Below are 18,502 nucleotides of genomic sequence, written 5' to 3' on the forward strand. Positions count from 1 at the left end.
ATTCCTGCTACAGGTTGTTACTACCCCTCATGGAGATTTGTCTTCTGTTAGCTTCATATATAAAAACACCTAAGGAAGTTTGATAGCTGTAGCAAACAGAAGCTTCTTAAATACTTGCATACTGATTCTTAGATTCCTGACTTCAAAAAGATGATGCAGAGATCATGGAACTCACCTTCTATACCTGCTTTAAGCAACCTTGCCCACTTATTCCCTGTTTTGGATGGAAAGAAGGATTTTTTTCAGGACTTCTTCACACATTTAGCTATGTATCTGAATCCCATGCTGTTCAACAAAGCCACCAGGTGGCAGAATCGCATAATGCCAAAGATCTCACCACCCTCCCAACAAATAAAGTCCGGCCCCAAAAGCAGCTGTGCAACCCACCAAAGACAGAAGCACGAAACTACCTGTTTAAAATGAATCTGAAAACATTTATCACTCCGACACCCTTCATAAAAAGAGGAAGAAATGATGAACCAAAGAGAAATACACCTTGAGAAATACACCTTAAGCAATACAATCACTCATACATCTGAATTCTTCAAATTCTTTCCCTTCCTCATAATCAAGTTCGGCTTCAGGCACTATTTTATTCATTCCCCATCTCCTTTGAACACCAAGTCACAACAGTAGCCGCTGTCTTGTTACGCAGGATGAAGAACAGGCACACCCTGGCATTTGAGATCTCATTATTTATTGTAAGTCACAGGGACACCTGTGAGCTTCTACACAGAGATAAGATACAGATCGATGAGAAAAACTTAAGTTTTGTACAATGCCATAAAAGATGCATTGATGTAGTGACAGGAAATGGCATTTATATATTTGTGGTTCTTGCTCCTCTTAGACAGGCTCAAACCTTTCCACAGCAACACCAAACCTTGCCAACTGTCTCAAATCTGAAAATATGTATCAAGAAGTATCAAGAACTCCAACACATTTTAAATGCTCGTCCCCTGGAGCTTATACTTTCATAAAAAAAATACACACAAGAAAATTACTATTTTAGGCTTTACAGAGAAGACACCTAAGAGTTGATGTATTGCCATTAGATCCTTGAAACTCACCAGGATTTGCAAACTTTCCAGTTGTTAGCTGACTGTTCAATTTCTAGACCCACAGATCAGTATTAGAACAGATATCATTTGCCAAAAGTGAGTTCTTTAACAGTACATGGTGGCTATTACTGTTATTCAGCAAATGCATAGTTTTGGCAAGGGATACATACAGCTCTGCCTCATGGCCTCAATTCTTATTTCTTGACTAGTTATAATATTACCTATATATATTATTGGTTAAACTGAAATCTAATCAGAACTAGATCCAGTGGTGCCATATGTTAACAGTGCAAAATGAATACCATATTACTATCTGCTTTTATTCCATTCTTTCCAGTACGCGATCCTTGGACAGAGAAGGTAAGAAATGCACCCTTGAACTTCAAACAGCCAATCCAGATGCCAGTTGGACTGCTCAACGTCATATAATAACTCTTTTGACAGACAAAAGGGATGTGAGAAAGGATCGAATTACTGATTGCAAAAGAAATTTATTTACACTGCAGTTTCTCCAAAATTTTAACACCATGGGTACTCAATTCTGGTAGCATAAGTAGTATATAATCAAGCCTTTTCCATTGAAAATGGGCAAACCAATTCTACCACTCCATATCTAGGGTTCCATGACTGTTTAGCAGCTATCAAGAAAGGCTATAATGTTTTTTACAAGCTTTTGTAACTATCTTCACAGAAGACAAAGTTAGAAAAAAAGAATAATCTTTCAGTACCAATTCACACCACCTTTCTAAGTTTGTTCTTAAAGGCAATCTCAGTAACCACTACTATTTTTCACCCATATCTGATGAACAAGAAGTTCTCGAGCCTCATTACAAGAAATAAAGAATGCCACCATCATTCCAACACTTCCTAGGAAGCATATTGAGTTCCATCATGAAGTTAATCCTTCACTTGAACTTTTATTTGACAATCTATTCACATGCTAACATTCTTCCATCTATTTCCACCAATGACTACAACAAAAGCTTGTATAGATTGGTGTATCATTTCATAAGGGAGGAAGCTAATTGTTTATGTCAATACAGATTTCATTAAATAAAAACAAACTCTAGTATTTCCTAAAGACACTAGTTTCAGAGCACCTGCAAGTCAGATGGCATGGAAAGACAACTGTTGGCTTTGAAGAACAAGAGAAACTATTTTATGAGAGAACAAGGCTAAAGACACACAGGTTGCCTTAGCCACCAAAGACATCCTCTGGATAAATCGTCCTTTCCCTCTCCCTTCCCCATCCTGTCACAACTAACAGTCCATGTTGGAGAGCAGAGTCTATCCAGTGTTCTTAGAAAGGTGAAAAATAACTGGAACACCAGCAGCTGCAGTGAATTAGACGTCTTTAACCTTGGAAATTAATATCCTGCTTTGGGGTTTTGGAGTATAAGAGGAACAAAAGTAGATGTTATGAAATACAGAGTAAGACAATCTATTCATCATGAAAAGTATGAGCAAAAATCCAGCCATCCTGAAGTAGATCATCTGGTATACTACCAAACTGTATTTTGCTTCTTATATGAATGATTGAATTTTACCATCACAATTTGAAAGGTCTCCAAAGAGAAAGAACATTGCTTTGAGTATCAGTTCCCTCCAGGAAAAATTGATGAAGCAATAACTAGACTTATGTTTGAAAGGAATTATTTGTGTTTCATGAATTCCAGAGCCTCCAAATAATATAACACTTCCCAGCTATAGCTAGGCCTCTCATTTCATCAGGATGTACGTCCATCAACAGACATTTTACTTTAGACTAGAAAGAACTCAAGCAGTTCTCAGCCCTGTTTCTACTCTTTCTTGCTGAATTCCTAGAGAAGTAGGCATAAGACCAAATTTATTTTAAAAACCCAACAAAAACACCTCCACTTTCACCTACACTAAAAGGCCACTCGAAGGAAATAAAAGGTGCCTTTGTTTCCTTCTTATCTGCTCACAGGGGAGGCAACCCACTAACAAAAATAAATAAATATTTGTGATTTAGCTTGTCTTACATGAACAGAATGAATCTGGTAAGATTTACACAAGCTGCAGTGTGCTACTGCTCATTTTGGCACATTCAGTAATACCTTGTAGATAAAAAAAGAAGTGTATTCTAACACTACTTTTTTTCCCAGAATTCCCAGAAAAAGATTTGCAGTTTTCTGAAAGTTTCCTTCTTTGTTGGTTCCCCCCCCCTTTTAACACCAGAAGAAGGGCTATATAAATAACACATCATAGAAATACTATATCTTAAGAAAAAAATCCAAACTCCTACAGCTGAACAACATATAAAGTGTAGAAGATTACAAAAGAACATTTTTCAATGAAATTAAGGAAACTGACTAAAGAAATCTCAGCATTTGGGGGAAAAAAACAAACACAAAACCAAACAGACAAACAAACCCCAAACCCATAAATATCAACAACAACCACCAAACATTTGAATGAAGTCAAGCAAAACCCAAACTAATTTAACCTATCTACATAACCAGGACCTGTAAACCTAAGTCTGGAGGATCTGCAAGTTGTTAATAATATCCATAGGTAAATCTTAGAAATTAGGTGGGATATTATTCTGTAGGGTGATCTACTTCTTTACTACCTCAACATATTTAAGTTACAATCTACAGAATCTTTGTATTTATACGGTAGAGCCCAATAAGAAGGCTACCTAGATGGCAGTTATTAGACGTACTCTACATAGTCAGAAAGCTCTTACTTACGTTTGAAGAAGTCAAACTAAGTTAAATAATACACTCTCATTATAAATGGAAAAAACAAGGCAAAAGTTGTTCAACGTGGTACCTGCAGTCATACAGGACTTAGTAACAGATATAACTTAAATGATCTGAGTGCCAACTATGCTTTCCAAATCCACACACTTAAAAAAAAAAAAAAAAGAAATCTATTCAGCAAACATATAACTCATATACTCATATTTACTAATGGTCTACTACACTCCCAAATATTCCCATAAAAAAATATAAAATAAAAAACAACCCATACAACAAAACAAACAAGAATGTTCTTCCTTATGTTTCCAGTCATGTTCTTAGTGTGTTTCATAAAATATTTACTGGAATAAGAACAAGAAAAGCATGATCTATAGCTGAGTATTCATACAAATAACCTGAAGGTGCATGGGGAAGGGGTGGAAATCACCCCTGAGAAGTCTGCTTTTATAAAAAAATAAAAATATATAAAAAAGCTAACATGGAAGTTTTGTGTTTAAAGTTCGGATGTCAAGGTAAACTTCTGTTTATTTTAAATTGCTCTTTCTAGTCAATAATTATTTCATAAGCATTTGGAAGACAAACAGCTGTGGTGCATCTAGGTGGCATCTCTAACAAGAAAAAAAAAATCCTAAGGATGCATTTCCCTCCAGGAGAATGAAATGCAATAATTTGTTTCTATATAACTTTTCTGGGATAATGCTTACTAGAAATTTAAATACACAAAGAATTAGGTGGAAATCATCTAGATATTAAGGAATCCACTAAAAAAATCCACTAAAAAAAAAAAAAAAAGTCTTTTAAATCTGTGTGGGGCAAGCAGGATTTAGGGCTTTTTTCCCCTGACTTTGTCCTTAAGGGTCATGAGTTGACAAGTTTGAACCTCATCCAAAATATGAAAAACAAAATCAGGGAAGGACAGGAGCATATGTCTGAGTACAAATCCAGGAAGCATAAAATGTCTTTTTCCCTTACACTGAGGGCACATTCTTAAGCAAATGGACAAGGATTACTGACAGCAATGGACACCTCCATGAATCTTAAGGGGTCTGCAACCAGCTGACGAGGCCTCACAGAGTTCTCAAAAAGTATTCACGAAGGAGCCATAAACAGAAACCTTTAGGAGATGGCAATGCTGTACTAAAGAATATTACCACACTGGAGTGTAGGACTGGTGAGAAGTATTTTGTCTGGGGAGCATTTCTGAGGCGCTTACCTCCTTTGAAGTCTCTTGGCGTCAGGATGAATGCTAGCTGTCCTCGGGCTGCCATCCCTTTGAGGGGAGGGAGATACAGACGAGCCCAAAGGTTCTCTTCTAAACACAAGTCCTTACTGCAAGCTGGCCAAAAGGTCCCTGCAATCAAAGAAATCATTGTGGTTTTGCATGTGGCGCATTTATGTCCTTTAATCAAGGTTTGTCAGCCATCTAACATGTTCAACCACAAAGAAAAAAAAATAAATGCATTTGCTGGGTAGCCAATGCAGAACAGAGACTAAGGAAAGAGAAGAATGGTTCATTCCAGTTTGGACACTATGAACTCCACAAAAAACACAGGCAACATGATTTTTCAGACTAAGCAGAACCACCTCGGTATACAGTATTTTATGCAAGTATATATGTATAAAAAAAAAGCTTTTAGCCTTTGGAATAATTTTCCAACACTCAAACTCCTGCCTTCTTCAGATCTCAAGAAAAAAATATCACATTTTCATTTCTAGACATACATAACTAGTCAATGTATTCTACTATCTAACGCAGCAGTCACTCCTCAACAATTACCTCTTGCAATTACCACAGCAGTATACAATCAATCCTTAAATGTATTCTTTTTGCAATAAGCTAGTTGTAACAGAGCTTGCAGAGCCACTTGCTAGGAAAAAAACCAACAATGAAAGTTCTGTCACAGTACTGATGAAAGAATCCTTCTGCAGAGCACTTAGCAGACTTTTGTGTTTGCATGCCAACATGCTAGAGCCACGAGCTCCATGTTTTCCTCACTGTGAGTCATCTCTAACAGTGTCCATATTCACAACCTCTTTGGCCCACTTCCTGGACACATGCCCTTCCACCATAGAAATGAACCTTTATAGCCCAGCTGTCACAAGCCCAGGCATGTCATATTAAGCACATGATTTCCCAGCGCTCCAAACTAATAGGCAATCTTGGTTTATAAGTCTTCTACCAACGTATATTAATTATAGTAGAAGCAAACAGACACATATTTCTTGCATAGGCTGCAAAACCAGTTCCTAGCCAGTTAACACAAGAAACTTATACAATAACTGAAGAACTGTATGCATTTTCACTTCCTAAAGGACTCGGTAACCACTTCTTTGGAACAGTAACAGTATGCGAGTGCATACTCTTCCTCTTCCCATATGCTTACAGCCATTTTCCCTCTTCTCACTTCAAAAACAGCAGTGGGAGAGTGAAAATCCTGTTCCTTACAACTATTATGCTTTTAACTGTGAAGGTTTTTATTCCCTAGTGGGGCTGACAATAGTAATTTCCACCACCCCACCCCCTATCCATCAGGCAAATATCTACTTCATAACCACACCTACCCAGTCGCTACCTTATGGGGGGGAAAACTAACTGCAATCTGTGGCAAATCTTTTCCCAGGAAGTCCATTTAAAAAGGCACATGAAGCTGAATGAGTGACTTACATGGTTCTGTAACAATGTCAACATTTCGTCTATTCACCAAGAAAGCAAAAAACCCACAAAAATGTAACCCATAATCAAAGCTCCATATGCAACTGAATTTTACTGAGTTATACATCAAATGGTTATTAAGAAACTGTACAAAGTCCCAAAATGAGAAATTGGAAGTGAAAGGAAATCAGCATTATTTACAGAATTCATTCGTCCAGACAAATTGCATTACAACAAAACCATAACTAACAAAGGAACCTTGCATCCGATAAATACTGAGATTAGTAATCTTTTCTTCAACAAAATGTCACCTTACTTGCACCTACGTATCTTAAACCTATTTCACTGGAGTAATTCACATCATTAACACTCAGGGGTTTTATGAATTACTCCCCTCTCTAGACCAGAAACAAACTTCCAACAGAGAATACAAGGCACAAGAACCTCCTCACCTCCATTATCCAAATAACAACTGCTTTAATGCTTACATCTGCTCCTCTTTACCCATTACATCAAATTAAATTCAAAATGAAAGGTACAACTCAAATTTACTTCTTTGCACAAACATCAATCCACCCATCAATTTAATCCTTTTAGCAGCACTTGTGCATACAGCTTCCAGGATCTTTCGCATCTGTGCTCTGCAGCCTGTAAAACTTTACTCCTTTTCCCCTTTCACCTTTCACATTCACATTGCTATTAAATTTCACTCCTTCCTTCACAGGATATTCATAGGCCAATCCTTCTTCAAAACTCGTACTACTAACGAAGTTGTATGTATCAGCCCTAGAATCAGCCAGAATCTTCAACTCAGACTTCTGCCAAGCTCATCACCCCAATCCTTGTAAAATTTTTCTGCAAACCACTGTTATTTTCCACTTTTTCTGTTTACAACTCTTCCACAACCTCTAATTGCTGCTAAAAACACCTTCTATTCACATCCATCACTTCCATTCTGCCTTCCTCCCCTACATTTTTGTTTCCTTCTTACAAATTGCTGTTTCAAGGAACTGCTGAAGAAAGTAGACAGAAAGCCTCAGTACCTCCAAATGATGATTTTTATCCCAAATTTTATGCAACAGCTTACAAATCTGGTAGTATAATGAAAATACTAGATGGAAAGAACCCGAAGAATTTGGTTGAAAACACTGGCTTACCAATACAAGAACTACAATGTTTTAGAATTAATACTGTCCATAAACCTATTCACCGTGGAACTTTCCTTCTTAAGTTCAGTATTTTTTAGCCCAACCAACTTTTACCAAATAACAATTTCTGAATGTTCTACATTCAACCATTTTAATATGCTTATTAACATGCTCTGTAACATGCCAGAAGATAATGTTCCCTTATATATGTAAAGAACGTGACTTTTCTGCTTTTATACAACTATCTCCATACAGACAATACAAATACCTAGAAGAATTCATTTGACCCAAGAAACTGTATAAATGCCAAAGTATACTGAAATAAAAGAAAGTTAACTGAGCAATACAAACTACCTATTTTTCACATAAAGATACGACACAAACATAGTAACTATGTAAGAGCACAAGATTAGGACAGAGGTATGTAAAGAAAGAAGTTTTCAATCAAAATGGCAAATGTTTTAAAGGTTCGTAAGAACACTGTCTCAATAGACTGGTCGCCACCTGACAGTGCCATTGGTCACACTCTAGCTGAAAAGCCTTGTGTGAGGAAGCCTATATTGGGCAACAACATGGGGAACCAGCCCATGGAAGTACACCTCCTAAACCTGGGCAGAAATACATACACACACATGCTTTTTTTCAGCATTACTGTTGGCTGATCGAAGAAGTTTCATAAACAGTGATTTGGCAGCATACTCCCATAAAATTTTAGACCAATCTGAACCATCAGTGTACAATCCTCCCCTCCATCCTTAAAAAAAAAAAAAAAAAAAAGGCAATTAGTCCCCTGCCTACTCAGTGAGCTGAACCACTTCACTGAAAGTTTAAATAGCCCCCGCCGCTAGGGTGAGGAAGCAGCCAGTCGCAAGGCAGAGTTGGACTTCCCCTTTCAGCAGCAGCAGAAAAAAGTTTGCACCTAGATGCCATCCTAGTACTCCCTTTTCAGATATCTCACAGGCCCACAGCAACAAGTGTAGTAGTTAACACACAAGATACAGAAAGACATTTGACATAAACAATATTAAATACTGTTAGAAAGCAATGCTATATCATCCTGATCTGCATGGCCAAACTAAATACAAGGCTTCATGTTACAGCTAATCTAGAAGCAAGCCATTATCAAAAACAGTGGTCCTTCTCTCTCCCTCCACCTCCCAATTTCGGGGCCACCCAACTCCTATAATTTCATATATTTTTTTTTTCTTTTTTTTTGTTTTTTGCAACGGACCTAGCAATTTTGAAGCCACAGGTCTGAACTGACTAATTTGTAAGGATTTGGAGGTTGCTCTTTTCAAGGACCAGGTTACTTTTGGAAGGGGCAGAAGTCATTGGGTAAAGTTGTTTCCCAGGTGAACCAAATCATTCTACAGTCAACAGATCCAATACAAGTAAAATGGTAGGAACATAAAAGCAGGATGGCGAACAGGATACTGTGGCTGCCTATTTCAGCAGCAGCTACCTGTTTGATCTGCCTAAAGGGCAAATACCGAGATGTGAAATTACGCACAGAGTATTTCCTACCATACAGAAGCCGGCAATCGGAGCAGTACAGAGGCAGCTTTTAAGGCCATGATGACAAGCACAACACAAACTTATTACTTCCAAGAAATTATATTTTACATCGAGCTTTCTAAATTTTGATTTAAAACAAGATCAGAATAACATGACACAGTTAAGTACCTAAACGTTGGGTAATACGAAACACAGTTATTACGAACTCTCAGGGTTTTTTTGAGATATAGTTGTGATGCTTCCCAATCTTGATACATTTGTAGAGTAAGAATTATTTAGCGCTAAAAGAGTAATAGTACAGAACTGATTACACTGGTAAACAGTAAACAATGGTTGCCGCAAGAATTTCCCTAGGTAGGTTTTTCCAGATTCAGAAAAGTATGACAATATGATACAGATTCCAGAAAGTGACAATAATCCTTTGGACTACTAAAGGAAAGTACTGCAATAAAAAGTGTCTAAATTCACATTCAAAGCAATATCTTTGAATAAATACAACACAAACAAGGGACTCCTTTCTCATTAAAGAGCACAGCAAACACCTACAGGGAAAGACACTGGTAGTAAAGACTATAGGCTGAGGTTGAGCTGCAAGGTAACCATCTCTGAAAGAAGAATGGACCAAACTATTTTAAATATGAAAACAGGGCCTCACAGTAAACCCACCTGTGCTAAAGACAGACAGAGTTCATGGGCTCTTTCACACCCTTTTGCCTTGGTCTTATTTACGGCCATTAGGGACTGTGTCAATGAGAGCTTTCAACTTCTTCCTTAAATCAGATCTGAAGGCCTAGTGGAACCATGACAGAAACTCGCTTGCTACCCCTTTCAGGGCTGTCCAGCCAGATGGCAGTTTCACATTTACTATGGACAAACAAAGGCAACATCTGTTCTACTCCTCTGGAGGCTACTGCTGCCTGAGGAGAACAGAGGGGATTACCAGGGGCATCAGAAGAAAAGTAAGCATACCGGAATAGGGACTGCCTCACAGAAACTTGTGCCGCATTTTGTTCCTAACGCTGTTGCAGTAAGAGAGAATCTGCAGTCCCAGCCCCCTTCCCATTTCAGCTGCAGGAATTCCTACAGGATAAGGCAATTTCATCTGGCTTTAGTCGGGAGAACAGAGAAGGCAGTCCATTGCCTCAACCCCTCACAAAATGCAATAATGACATGATGGCTGTAATTATAGCAGGGAAAATTAGAGATAGTTACAGCTTTTTTTCATTTAAGTGTGCCTAACCCCCATCCAAAGTTCAGTGACTGTGCTTTGCAGAAGTCAAGCCTGAAAGGCCACTAGCTGCTGCTGTGGGGCTGGGCACACAATACAAGTGACAGAGCATCAAGAAACTACTACTACCACTGCAACTGAAGTAGTCCCTGTTACACTGGATTTTACAGCCCCAACGTTTCGCAGAAAAATCTCTGGTCTGCCCTCCCACACTGACAATCACGATGTAACCTGCCACAGGCTGTCTAGTATATCAAATAAGGACAGAATGCACCAACTCGATTAACTTCTGGCTGACCCACAGCATACGTTTAAGGTCACATCAGTTCAGAGATGCTCATAAATGTTAAAGTAAACCAGTTAAACCTGTAAAGCAAAAGGATGTTGACTTAAAACTCACATATAAACACCTACATTCAAGTTTATATTACCTAGATTGCTGTGGCAAGAATATTCAACATATCCGCATTAATGTCCGTGAGCTTCCTAGGTGTACAAGCTAGGCTTCTTTAAATTCAGCAAATACTGATTTAAAAAAATAACTCAAGTGACATAAAAACTACCTCATATAAACTTTCCCAATATTTAAGCTATCTTTAAAAAAATGTGTGTGTGATTGCCAGATGGAATTTGTTTAGCTTGACGACTCCGCAATTACATATTGTCGTATTTTGGTGTAACAGATTAGAAAGCACTGAACTATCAGCACTTAAACATCGAAAAGTTTTCATATACACACATCAAGTCACTTCCAAACCTTCTCTTAGATAAAATCAAGCTGAACAAAATCAAGTCTTTCTCTGGAATACAGGCTTTCCAAACCTCAAATTGTTCCTGAAGCTCTTCACTGAATCCATCACAGTCTTCTAGCCACACTGCGAACTGGCTGTCTTATTCCAAGAGGTAGGGGAGAGCATGTGTCGTTCCATCCAGTGGCCAGTTTGGCCCAAACCATGACAAATGGCCTCACTGATGTCATGCACCCCAAAGCCTTAGCCAATACAAGATTTATTTTGGCTCAGCCAGAGCATTACTTACCAACCTCATGTTAATCTGGTTACCTAAAATAAACTATATGTTACTTTCAAAATCACTGCTTTCCAAAAATAAATCTTTATTTCTAGGCTTCATTTGCCTGAACTCGTTCTACAGAGCTCAGTTAATCAAACTTCAAAGAAGTGGCATGGTTTTTTTCATGAGGGTATATTGTGTCATTCATAAAATTTAACGAGAAGCTATCTTCTGTTTTCTTGCAGTCTATATAAACACCAGCTTGACTTAAAGCAGCAAGTATATTATATCCTAGACATGAAATAAAAACTCATACAGGTATAAAGACTAAAATGAAAATTATCAGCAGCTATCCTTTACGAATTTTACCAGCAACTGCTTTTCTTATAAACTTTTTTTTTTTTTTAAAAAAAAGAATTCTTAAAATACAGAATGGGAAGTTGTCTGGGTAAAAGAAGAGGGGAAATAAATCAGAAGTCTGACTCTCATTGGGTCAAGAAGTTTAAACAGTTCTTAAAAAGCTACAAAGCGTGCTAGAAAAATATATCTGAAGGACGGAGAAATATGAGCTTAGAGACATTAATATTTTTTAAAATACATACTGCAAGACTAGCTCAATACCAGTTCAATATCGCTTGTACCTAGTTATATTGGATCATAGAATGGTTTAGGTTGGAAAGGACCTTGAAGATCATCGAGTTCCAACCCCTCTGCCACGGGCAGGGACACCTCCCACTAGACCAGGTTGCCCAAGGCCACGTCCAGCCTGGCCTTGAACACCCCCAGGGATGGGGCCTCCACAACTTCTCTGGGCAACCTGTTCCAGTGCCTCACCACCCTTAAAGTGAAAAACTTCTCCTAATGTTTAATCTAAACCTCCCCTCTTCCAGTTTATATCCATTCCCCCTCGTCCTGTCACTACCTGCCCTAGTAAAAAGTCCTTCCCCAGCTCTCCTGTAGGCCCCCTTTAGGTACTGGAAGGATGTTGACACTATTTAGTCATCATTTGCTCTGCCTTTATATTCATATGTATAGAAGTCTAAAACAGAGAATTTGAAGACTTGTTAATTTATACAGATATAACATATTGATCTCAGCTTCTGTCCATATACATATATTAACCTCAGCTTTGTGTGACATACTCTCATATATGCAAAAAAGCCAAGAAACCATGCTTCAACCATTTAAAGATAAAGACAAATTTTCTCATATATTTCTAAATAATAATCCAAGATCAAAGAAATACGAAAATGTTATGAAGTTATAATAAAGCAGTAATTAAAGTTATTAACAAAACTGAAGAAACATTGTCAGAGAGGCATCTGAATCTTGGAAATAAAACAGATTCGAAACAACATGGCCTAAAACGGACAAGAGAAACAACTTCAGAACCAAATATAACTAAGCTCTTGAAAAATTGGTAAAGCAGAGTAAGATGTAAAAAGCAGAGCTGACAAGCTCCTAGATAGAAAAACTTTTAGAATAAATAGCATGGCAATACTTTTAAAGTGTTACAGTATGGTAAAACTCAGAAGAGACAGCAAACAACTTTATTTAATTTTATAAGAAAAATCAAAAAATAAATCTAATAAGAAACACAAAGAATCCCTATTCCATTACAAAGGAGGCAGCAGATGCTGTTACCTAAAATCTAAAGAAGTAAACAGACTCAGAGACATTTCATGAATTAATTTTATAAGGATCTAAAAAGAACTATAATTCTTGTATCCATGGAGCATTTAATCAGATCATAGATGGAACAGATGAACCTTTCATTTGGAAGACAGCAAGGATAGATATGGTTCCCAGAGCACAGAGATAACAGAGTCACCACCTATTTTGCTAAGCCTACTTCATTAAGCAACATTGACACAGGTTTTTAAACACACCATGGCAGATAAGGAACAGCAATCCCTCTAGATATATGCACCCATGTAAAGCATGTTGCTGCAATATGCTTTATGAGCAACATTCTAGTTACTTACTATCTTCTACAGTAGATAAAAGCCCTTTGTCCCAATACAATGGGAACAGAAAGACATCACATTTAAAAATGTGTCTTTAGAATGGAGCATTTGCACTTCTGTTTTTATATAAAGACCTTAAGGCTTCTGACAAAAAGATGTTCCACAAATTAATTTGTATTCAGGATGACAGCCTAAACTGGTAGCCACTTCACTACTGCTTATTTGAATGAACTCTGGCACCACAATTACACATAAATCGCCAACAACAGACATAAAGAACAAAGCCTACAGGGAATGGAAGACTTGCTCTATGCAAGCACTTAGCTGCTTTTTATTTAAGACTCACTGTGTTAAAGCAGTAATACCTCACATGAACAGATATGACTTAGTCTCTGGATATGAAAAAAAATTGCTATAAAGCAAACATTTCTGAAAAGATGAAGTTGGGATATAAAAAAAAAAATTAGAGTAAGAAAATTTAACAAGGCATTTGAGTATATCACCCTACTCCAAAAAATAGCTAAAAATTAGTATGTTTTTAAATGTAAATTTCTAGAACAAAGTAACTGTCGTTAGGTCATTAAATGACAATAGTGATTTCAAGTTGTACCTCAATGTATACCATGCAGTAGACACCAAGAGCTTGACAAGCTATTCTCATGAACATCAGTTGAAGACAGTAAGAGGCCTCAAGTAAGTACAGCAGTATTATATAATCCTTCTAAAATTTCAAGCAACAGGTCCCTTAACACACTGGTATGTATAACCATGTAGCTCGATTGAAGCAGGTGTGGAATAACAGAGAATGAAGAACAATACAAGGATTTCTCAAAGACAGATGATTCCGATGTTTTAATAAAAATTAAAAAAACCCAGCAAAACAAACCAACAAAAAACCACACACCAACCACCACCCCAAGATATTCTGGCTACCTAGAAAATCTTCAAAAATAAAAAAATCTTCTTGGTAATGCCTGTCAACCTGAAAACACAGAATGCCTCTTAAAGTCTGTCAAATATTTTAAAGGATGTCACAGCAGGTATTCTGCAATTACATAAACTTGTTCTAGAAAGGGACATGAAATATTAATCATCAGGTCTGCAGTGTCCCAAATGGGATAGAAATTTTTCTTTCCCAGTATCTTGAAACTTGGCATAACAAAATAAATACCAAAAAGTTCTCATAAAAGATACTTACTCCTACTTAACAACTGACATGGGAGTACTTAGGAAAAAAGGTATTACGTAAGATGACACCTCTTCAGCTCACAAAAGTATATGCACAAAACCTAGGGAAACAAAGACTGATCTAGAGCCAGAAGGAAAAAAAAACGAGAGATTTAAATTGATTTTCGATAAATTATTTTTGGCAGACAAATAGAAATTCCAATAACAATTTCAGAGTTCTCTGTAAACAGTACGTCTTTCTATCCAAGATCCAACAGACACATGGTCAGCACACATCATGCTGCGCAGGCTTTAGAGAATAATAATCACTGCAGTGGCTAGCAATATAACCTAAGATTCTATCTTTTTCCTACTTGCTTACTTCGAAGAAGTTCATTCTGTGAGAAAACATTAATATGTTTCTTGTAATTAGAGCTAAACCGTCCAATCATGGAAGAAAATGTCACCTAGTTACTCAAGATGTGGAAAATTAATGTGTTGAACATTCTTGGTGATGGATTATCACATTGTCAGAAATAGAGTTAGAAGACGGTCGGACCCTTAGAACTACATATGGCAGTCCTAGCTTGCAAATACAACAAAGATCTGCATCAAATAAACCTAGATTCTTAGCCAAGAATATTAACCAATTCATTCAAACATTACTATGGTCCTTTTTAAGTGTGTGTATGTGTGTGTGTGTGTGTATACATATATATATATACACGATGACACATTATTACTATCCAATAACAAGACCTGACCCTTACTTTAGAAAGCTAATAGAACTGGAAAATGTTTCCTTGGCAAAGATCTGTCACTTTAGCAACACCTAGTAACCACCACATTAAATTTTAACAGCATAAAGAAATGAGTTTTTTGTTTTGAAGACCGAAAGTTCTGTAGTACCAAGTGTCTTGCAAAACAACATACATTCACAAAGAACTGAAATAATGAATACACATGACTAGCTGTACATTCTACTAGCTGCAGAAAGAGCTGTGCTTTCCTCCAAAAGTAACTGGGTCACACATAGCCACTGTTAGTCCAGTATTTTAGGAAACTGGCAAAAGTTGGTAAATTCACAGGCTACTGCACCTGACAGAAGTGATGCAGAAGGTACAAGTATTTTCAGAAGCTCCTCCTCACCACAATAAGCACAAATACCACTAATGACACATCCAGCCAAACCCATTCAGACTACCTAGCCCTACAGTCTCCTTTCTCCTTCAATTAGGAAAAGCAACAGTTGCCATACTACCTTCTCAAAATGTTGACATTCACCCAGTTCCAATTTGGACAATGGATTCCTTTTCAGACACATTGCTATTATGCATTTTAAAAACTATTAAGTGGCATTCCCATCAAACTTCTAACTATTTTTCTTGTATTCTATTTTACCTATCCTATAAGATCTTACTGTTCCTGCTCTAAAATGAACAGATTCGAAGCAGAGAGACAGTCCAGGAGAGAAATACCACTTTTGCCTTTTTGTCATACTTCACTTAACTACAAAACCTAGACTGAGAAATTTCAAAAGTAGTATTAAAAGCCACGATGAAAAAATCATCCAATTTACTGTGCTGACTTACGTGCCTCCTGATGCTTCTGAGATCTAAAATATACATAACTTCTAAGTCCAGTACTGGTGATAGATTACCAGTCTGAAACCATTCACAAAGCCTTTAGTGACAAGATATTCAAGCAAACTGGTTCAGAGTGCAAGGAAGAAAGGACAAACTGTCTGTCCCTTCAGTAATGCATCTCCTGGATTCAGAAAAAGCCCTTTTTTCCTTGGAAACTAACGGGCAATCTCAGAAATCCAGAGATAAAATGGCGTCCCTCTTTCAGAATCTTCCCCGTTTTGCTGATAAACAGAATGCTTCCACCAAAGAGAAAGCAGACTGAAAATTCATGTTAAAGTATTTTCTGCCTCCTTGTAACTTCAAACCCTGTAAAGAAAACAATCTCTTATCTAGATTGCCATCTCACTGTCATCAAAGAAAGAGCTATCCAGACAGGGACAAAGCCTGACCAAAGAAATACAGTAGTACCAAAGCTTCCAGATACTTTCACTGGCTTCTAGAGGTAATAAATCATTATATCCATCCAAGAAAAAAATAATTTAACAAACCCCTGAAAACTAAAAAAAAAAAAAAAATTACACCTCTTTCTGGCACATTTAAAACTCATCCCTGAAATTAATTAATATAGCAGGAGGAGGTAAGGGAAACAGACTCAGAAGGCAGTTAATGGAAACCCCCTTCCATTAGCTTCACTTACAGCTAATGTGCAGTTTGCTAATGTGCAAAATTTTAGATTAACTTCTAGATTTTAATTTTTAAACCACTCAGATCAAGGCTAGGTTCAGTCTCCTTTCAAAAGCAACCTAAGCTTTGCCACTAATCAAACCTTGACAAAAACTTTCAATCTTTACAAAACAGCTGATAATACATTGTGTTTAAAGTTTCAACAATTCAAATGCACAGTTACATTTTCTGAATTTAAACAACAGTTCTCCTAATATTAAGAGAATCTAAACATATTATTCAGAGCTTAAAAAACTGATGTTATTTAAATGAATTTCTTTTTGTACAGGAATACCAAAAGACACCTGCATTTATTTTTCTATTAAGTTCTGTCACATACTTCACAAAATATAGTAACTCATTCTTTATTCAGAACTGAAAGGACAAAAAAATAATTTTTCTTCAGCTGAGGTCTGACTGAAACCTTGCCAACAGAACAGGGACGACTGGATAACTTGGAAAAGAATTACTTATAAAATCCCATCACCATCATCTGTGAGCATCTTACCTTTAAATAGGATCCATAATATTTAGTTACATATGGACTGTCACACTGACTCAGCACTGTGATTTCTTGTTGGATGTCTTCTATTTCATCTTCTGCTTCTTCTAGGTCAATAATTTTTATAGCAACCACCTTCTGAGTCCGATTGTCAATTCCTTTAAAAACTTCACCAAAAGAGCCCTTACCAATTTTCTCAAGTTTTGTAAACAGTTCTTCTGGATCTGCCTTCAGAGTCTGTTAAAAATAAGAGAAAAGTTACTCAGTATTTGTAACGTTAAAACGAAATGTGGTATTTTTAAAGGCAACAAACACTTCAAATTCTACACTTTCCTATTTATCCAGCTATTCTTTTTCTATCTCTTAATTAACGTGTTCTTTCTACATACCTTATATGCACACACTGCAATATTTATGCTTCTCTGTACATAAAGTACAAATTTAACGCCATCCCCTTGACAGAGTTTTATCCTATCTGGCATCAGAAAGTGCTGCTATCTCAATTTCTTTTTCTTTGCCAATAAACTGCACTCAGGCACCAAGAGTGAAAAATCCTTTCGAAGATTTGGTTCCTATTAAAGCCAAAATAGATCAAATACCACTACCAATAAAAGAAACCTTTTGTCTACCTTTTTCTCTTGAAATTGGTTCCTTTCCAGAACCCAGGGTCCTACTCTCTTGAATTCTTCACATAAATCTCATCCTTTTAAGGATTTTGTTCCCACTCTTCAGTGCACAGACTACTGTTTCTTTTTGTTTGATGTGGCAAGCAATCCTCTTCAATTTTCTCCTACTAAGGATATCCTGCATGAACTGCCATGCTTCCTCCTTATCCCCGACCCCAAGGTTTTCTGGAGCAGTATTTATTTTTCTTTTCTTCTTCTCTCAGTTAGACAGACTCATTCACTCCTAAAAAACATCCTGTTCCCAGCTATCTTGATTTGAATAGTCACATGAAAACTACAAGTGTTCACCTAAACATCTGAACATAAGACCTAGGCAGACCACTCTGCCGTATTTGTTTTTTCACCACTGTCAAGTATTCAGCTAGCTACTGGTGCTCTTAGAATTCTCACTTTCAGTGCACAGATGGTCACTGTGTACTTCTTAATCTCATACCAAGGAGCCTTGCTATAAATTACAATTAAACCACAAAAGTCAGGTAGAAGCAATAATCATGAAATGAAGAAAAATAGGATAGGATTACTTAGATCT

The 18,502-nt window shown here is 37.0% G+C and overlaps 1 protein-coding gene across 1 annotated transcript in view; it reads right to left on the reverse strand.

The window, feature by feature from the left end:
- The window catches only part of STK24 (serine/threonine kinase 24), a 42,977-nt gene extending 25,459 nt beyond the window's left edge, over nucleotides 1-17,518 (reverse strand). Inside the window, exon 1 of the mRNA XM_009891795.1 lies at nucleotides 17,294-17,518. The gene's annotated coding sequence lies outside the window, so the exon portion shown is untranslated. The remainder of the gene's footprint in view (nucleotides 1-17,293) is intronic.
- Nucleotides 17,519-18,502: the final 984 nt, after the last annotated feature.

Source organism: Charadrius vociferus, unplaced genomic scaffold, assembly GCF_000708025.1.
Source record: "Charadrius vociferus isolate BGI_N301 unplaced genomic scaffold, ASM70802v2 scaffold110, whole genome shotgun sequence".
NCBI lineage: Eukaryota > Metazoa > Chordata > Aves > Charadriiformes > Charadriidae > Charadrius > Charadrius vociferus.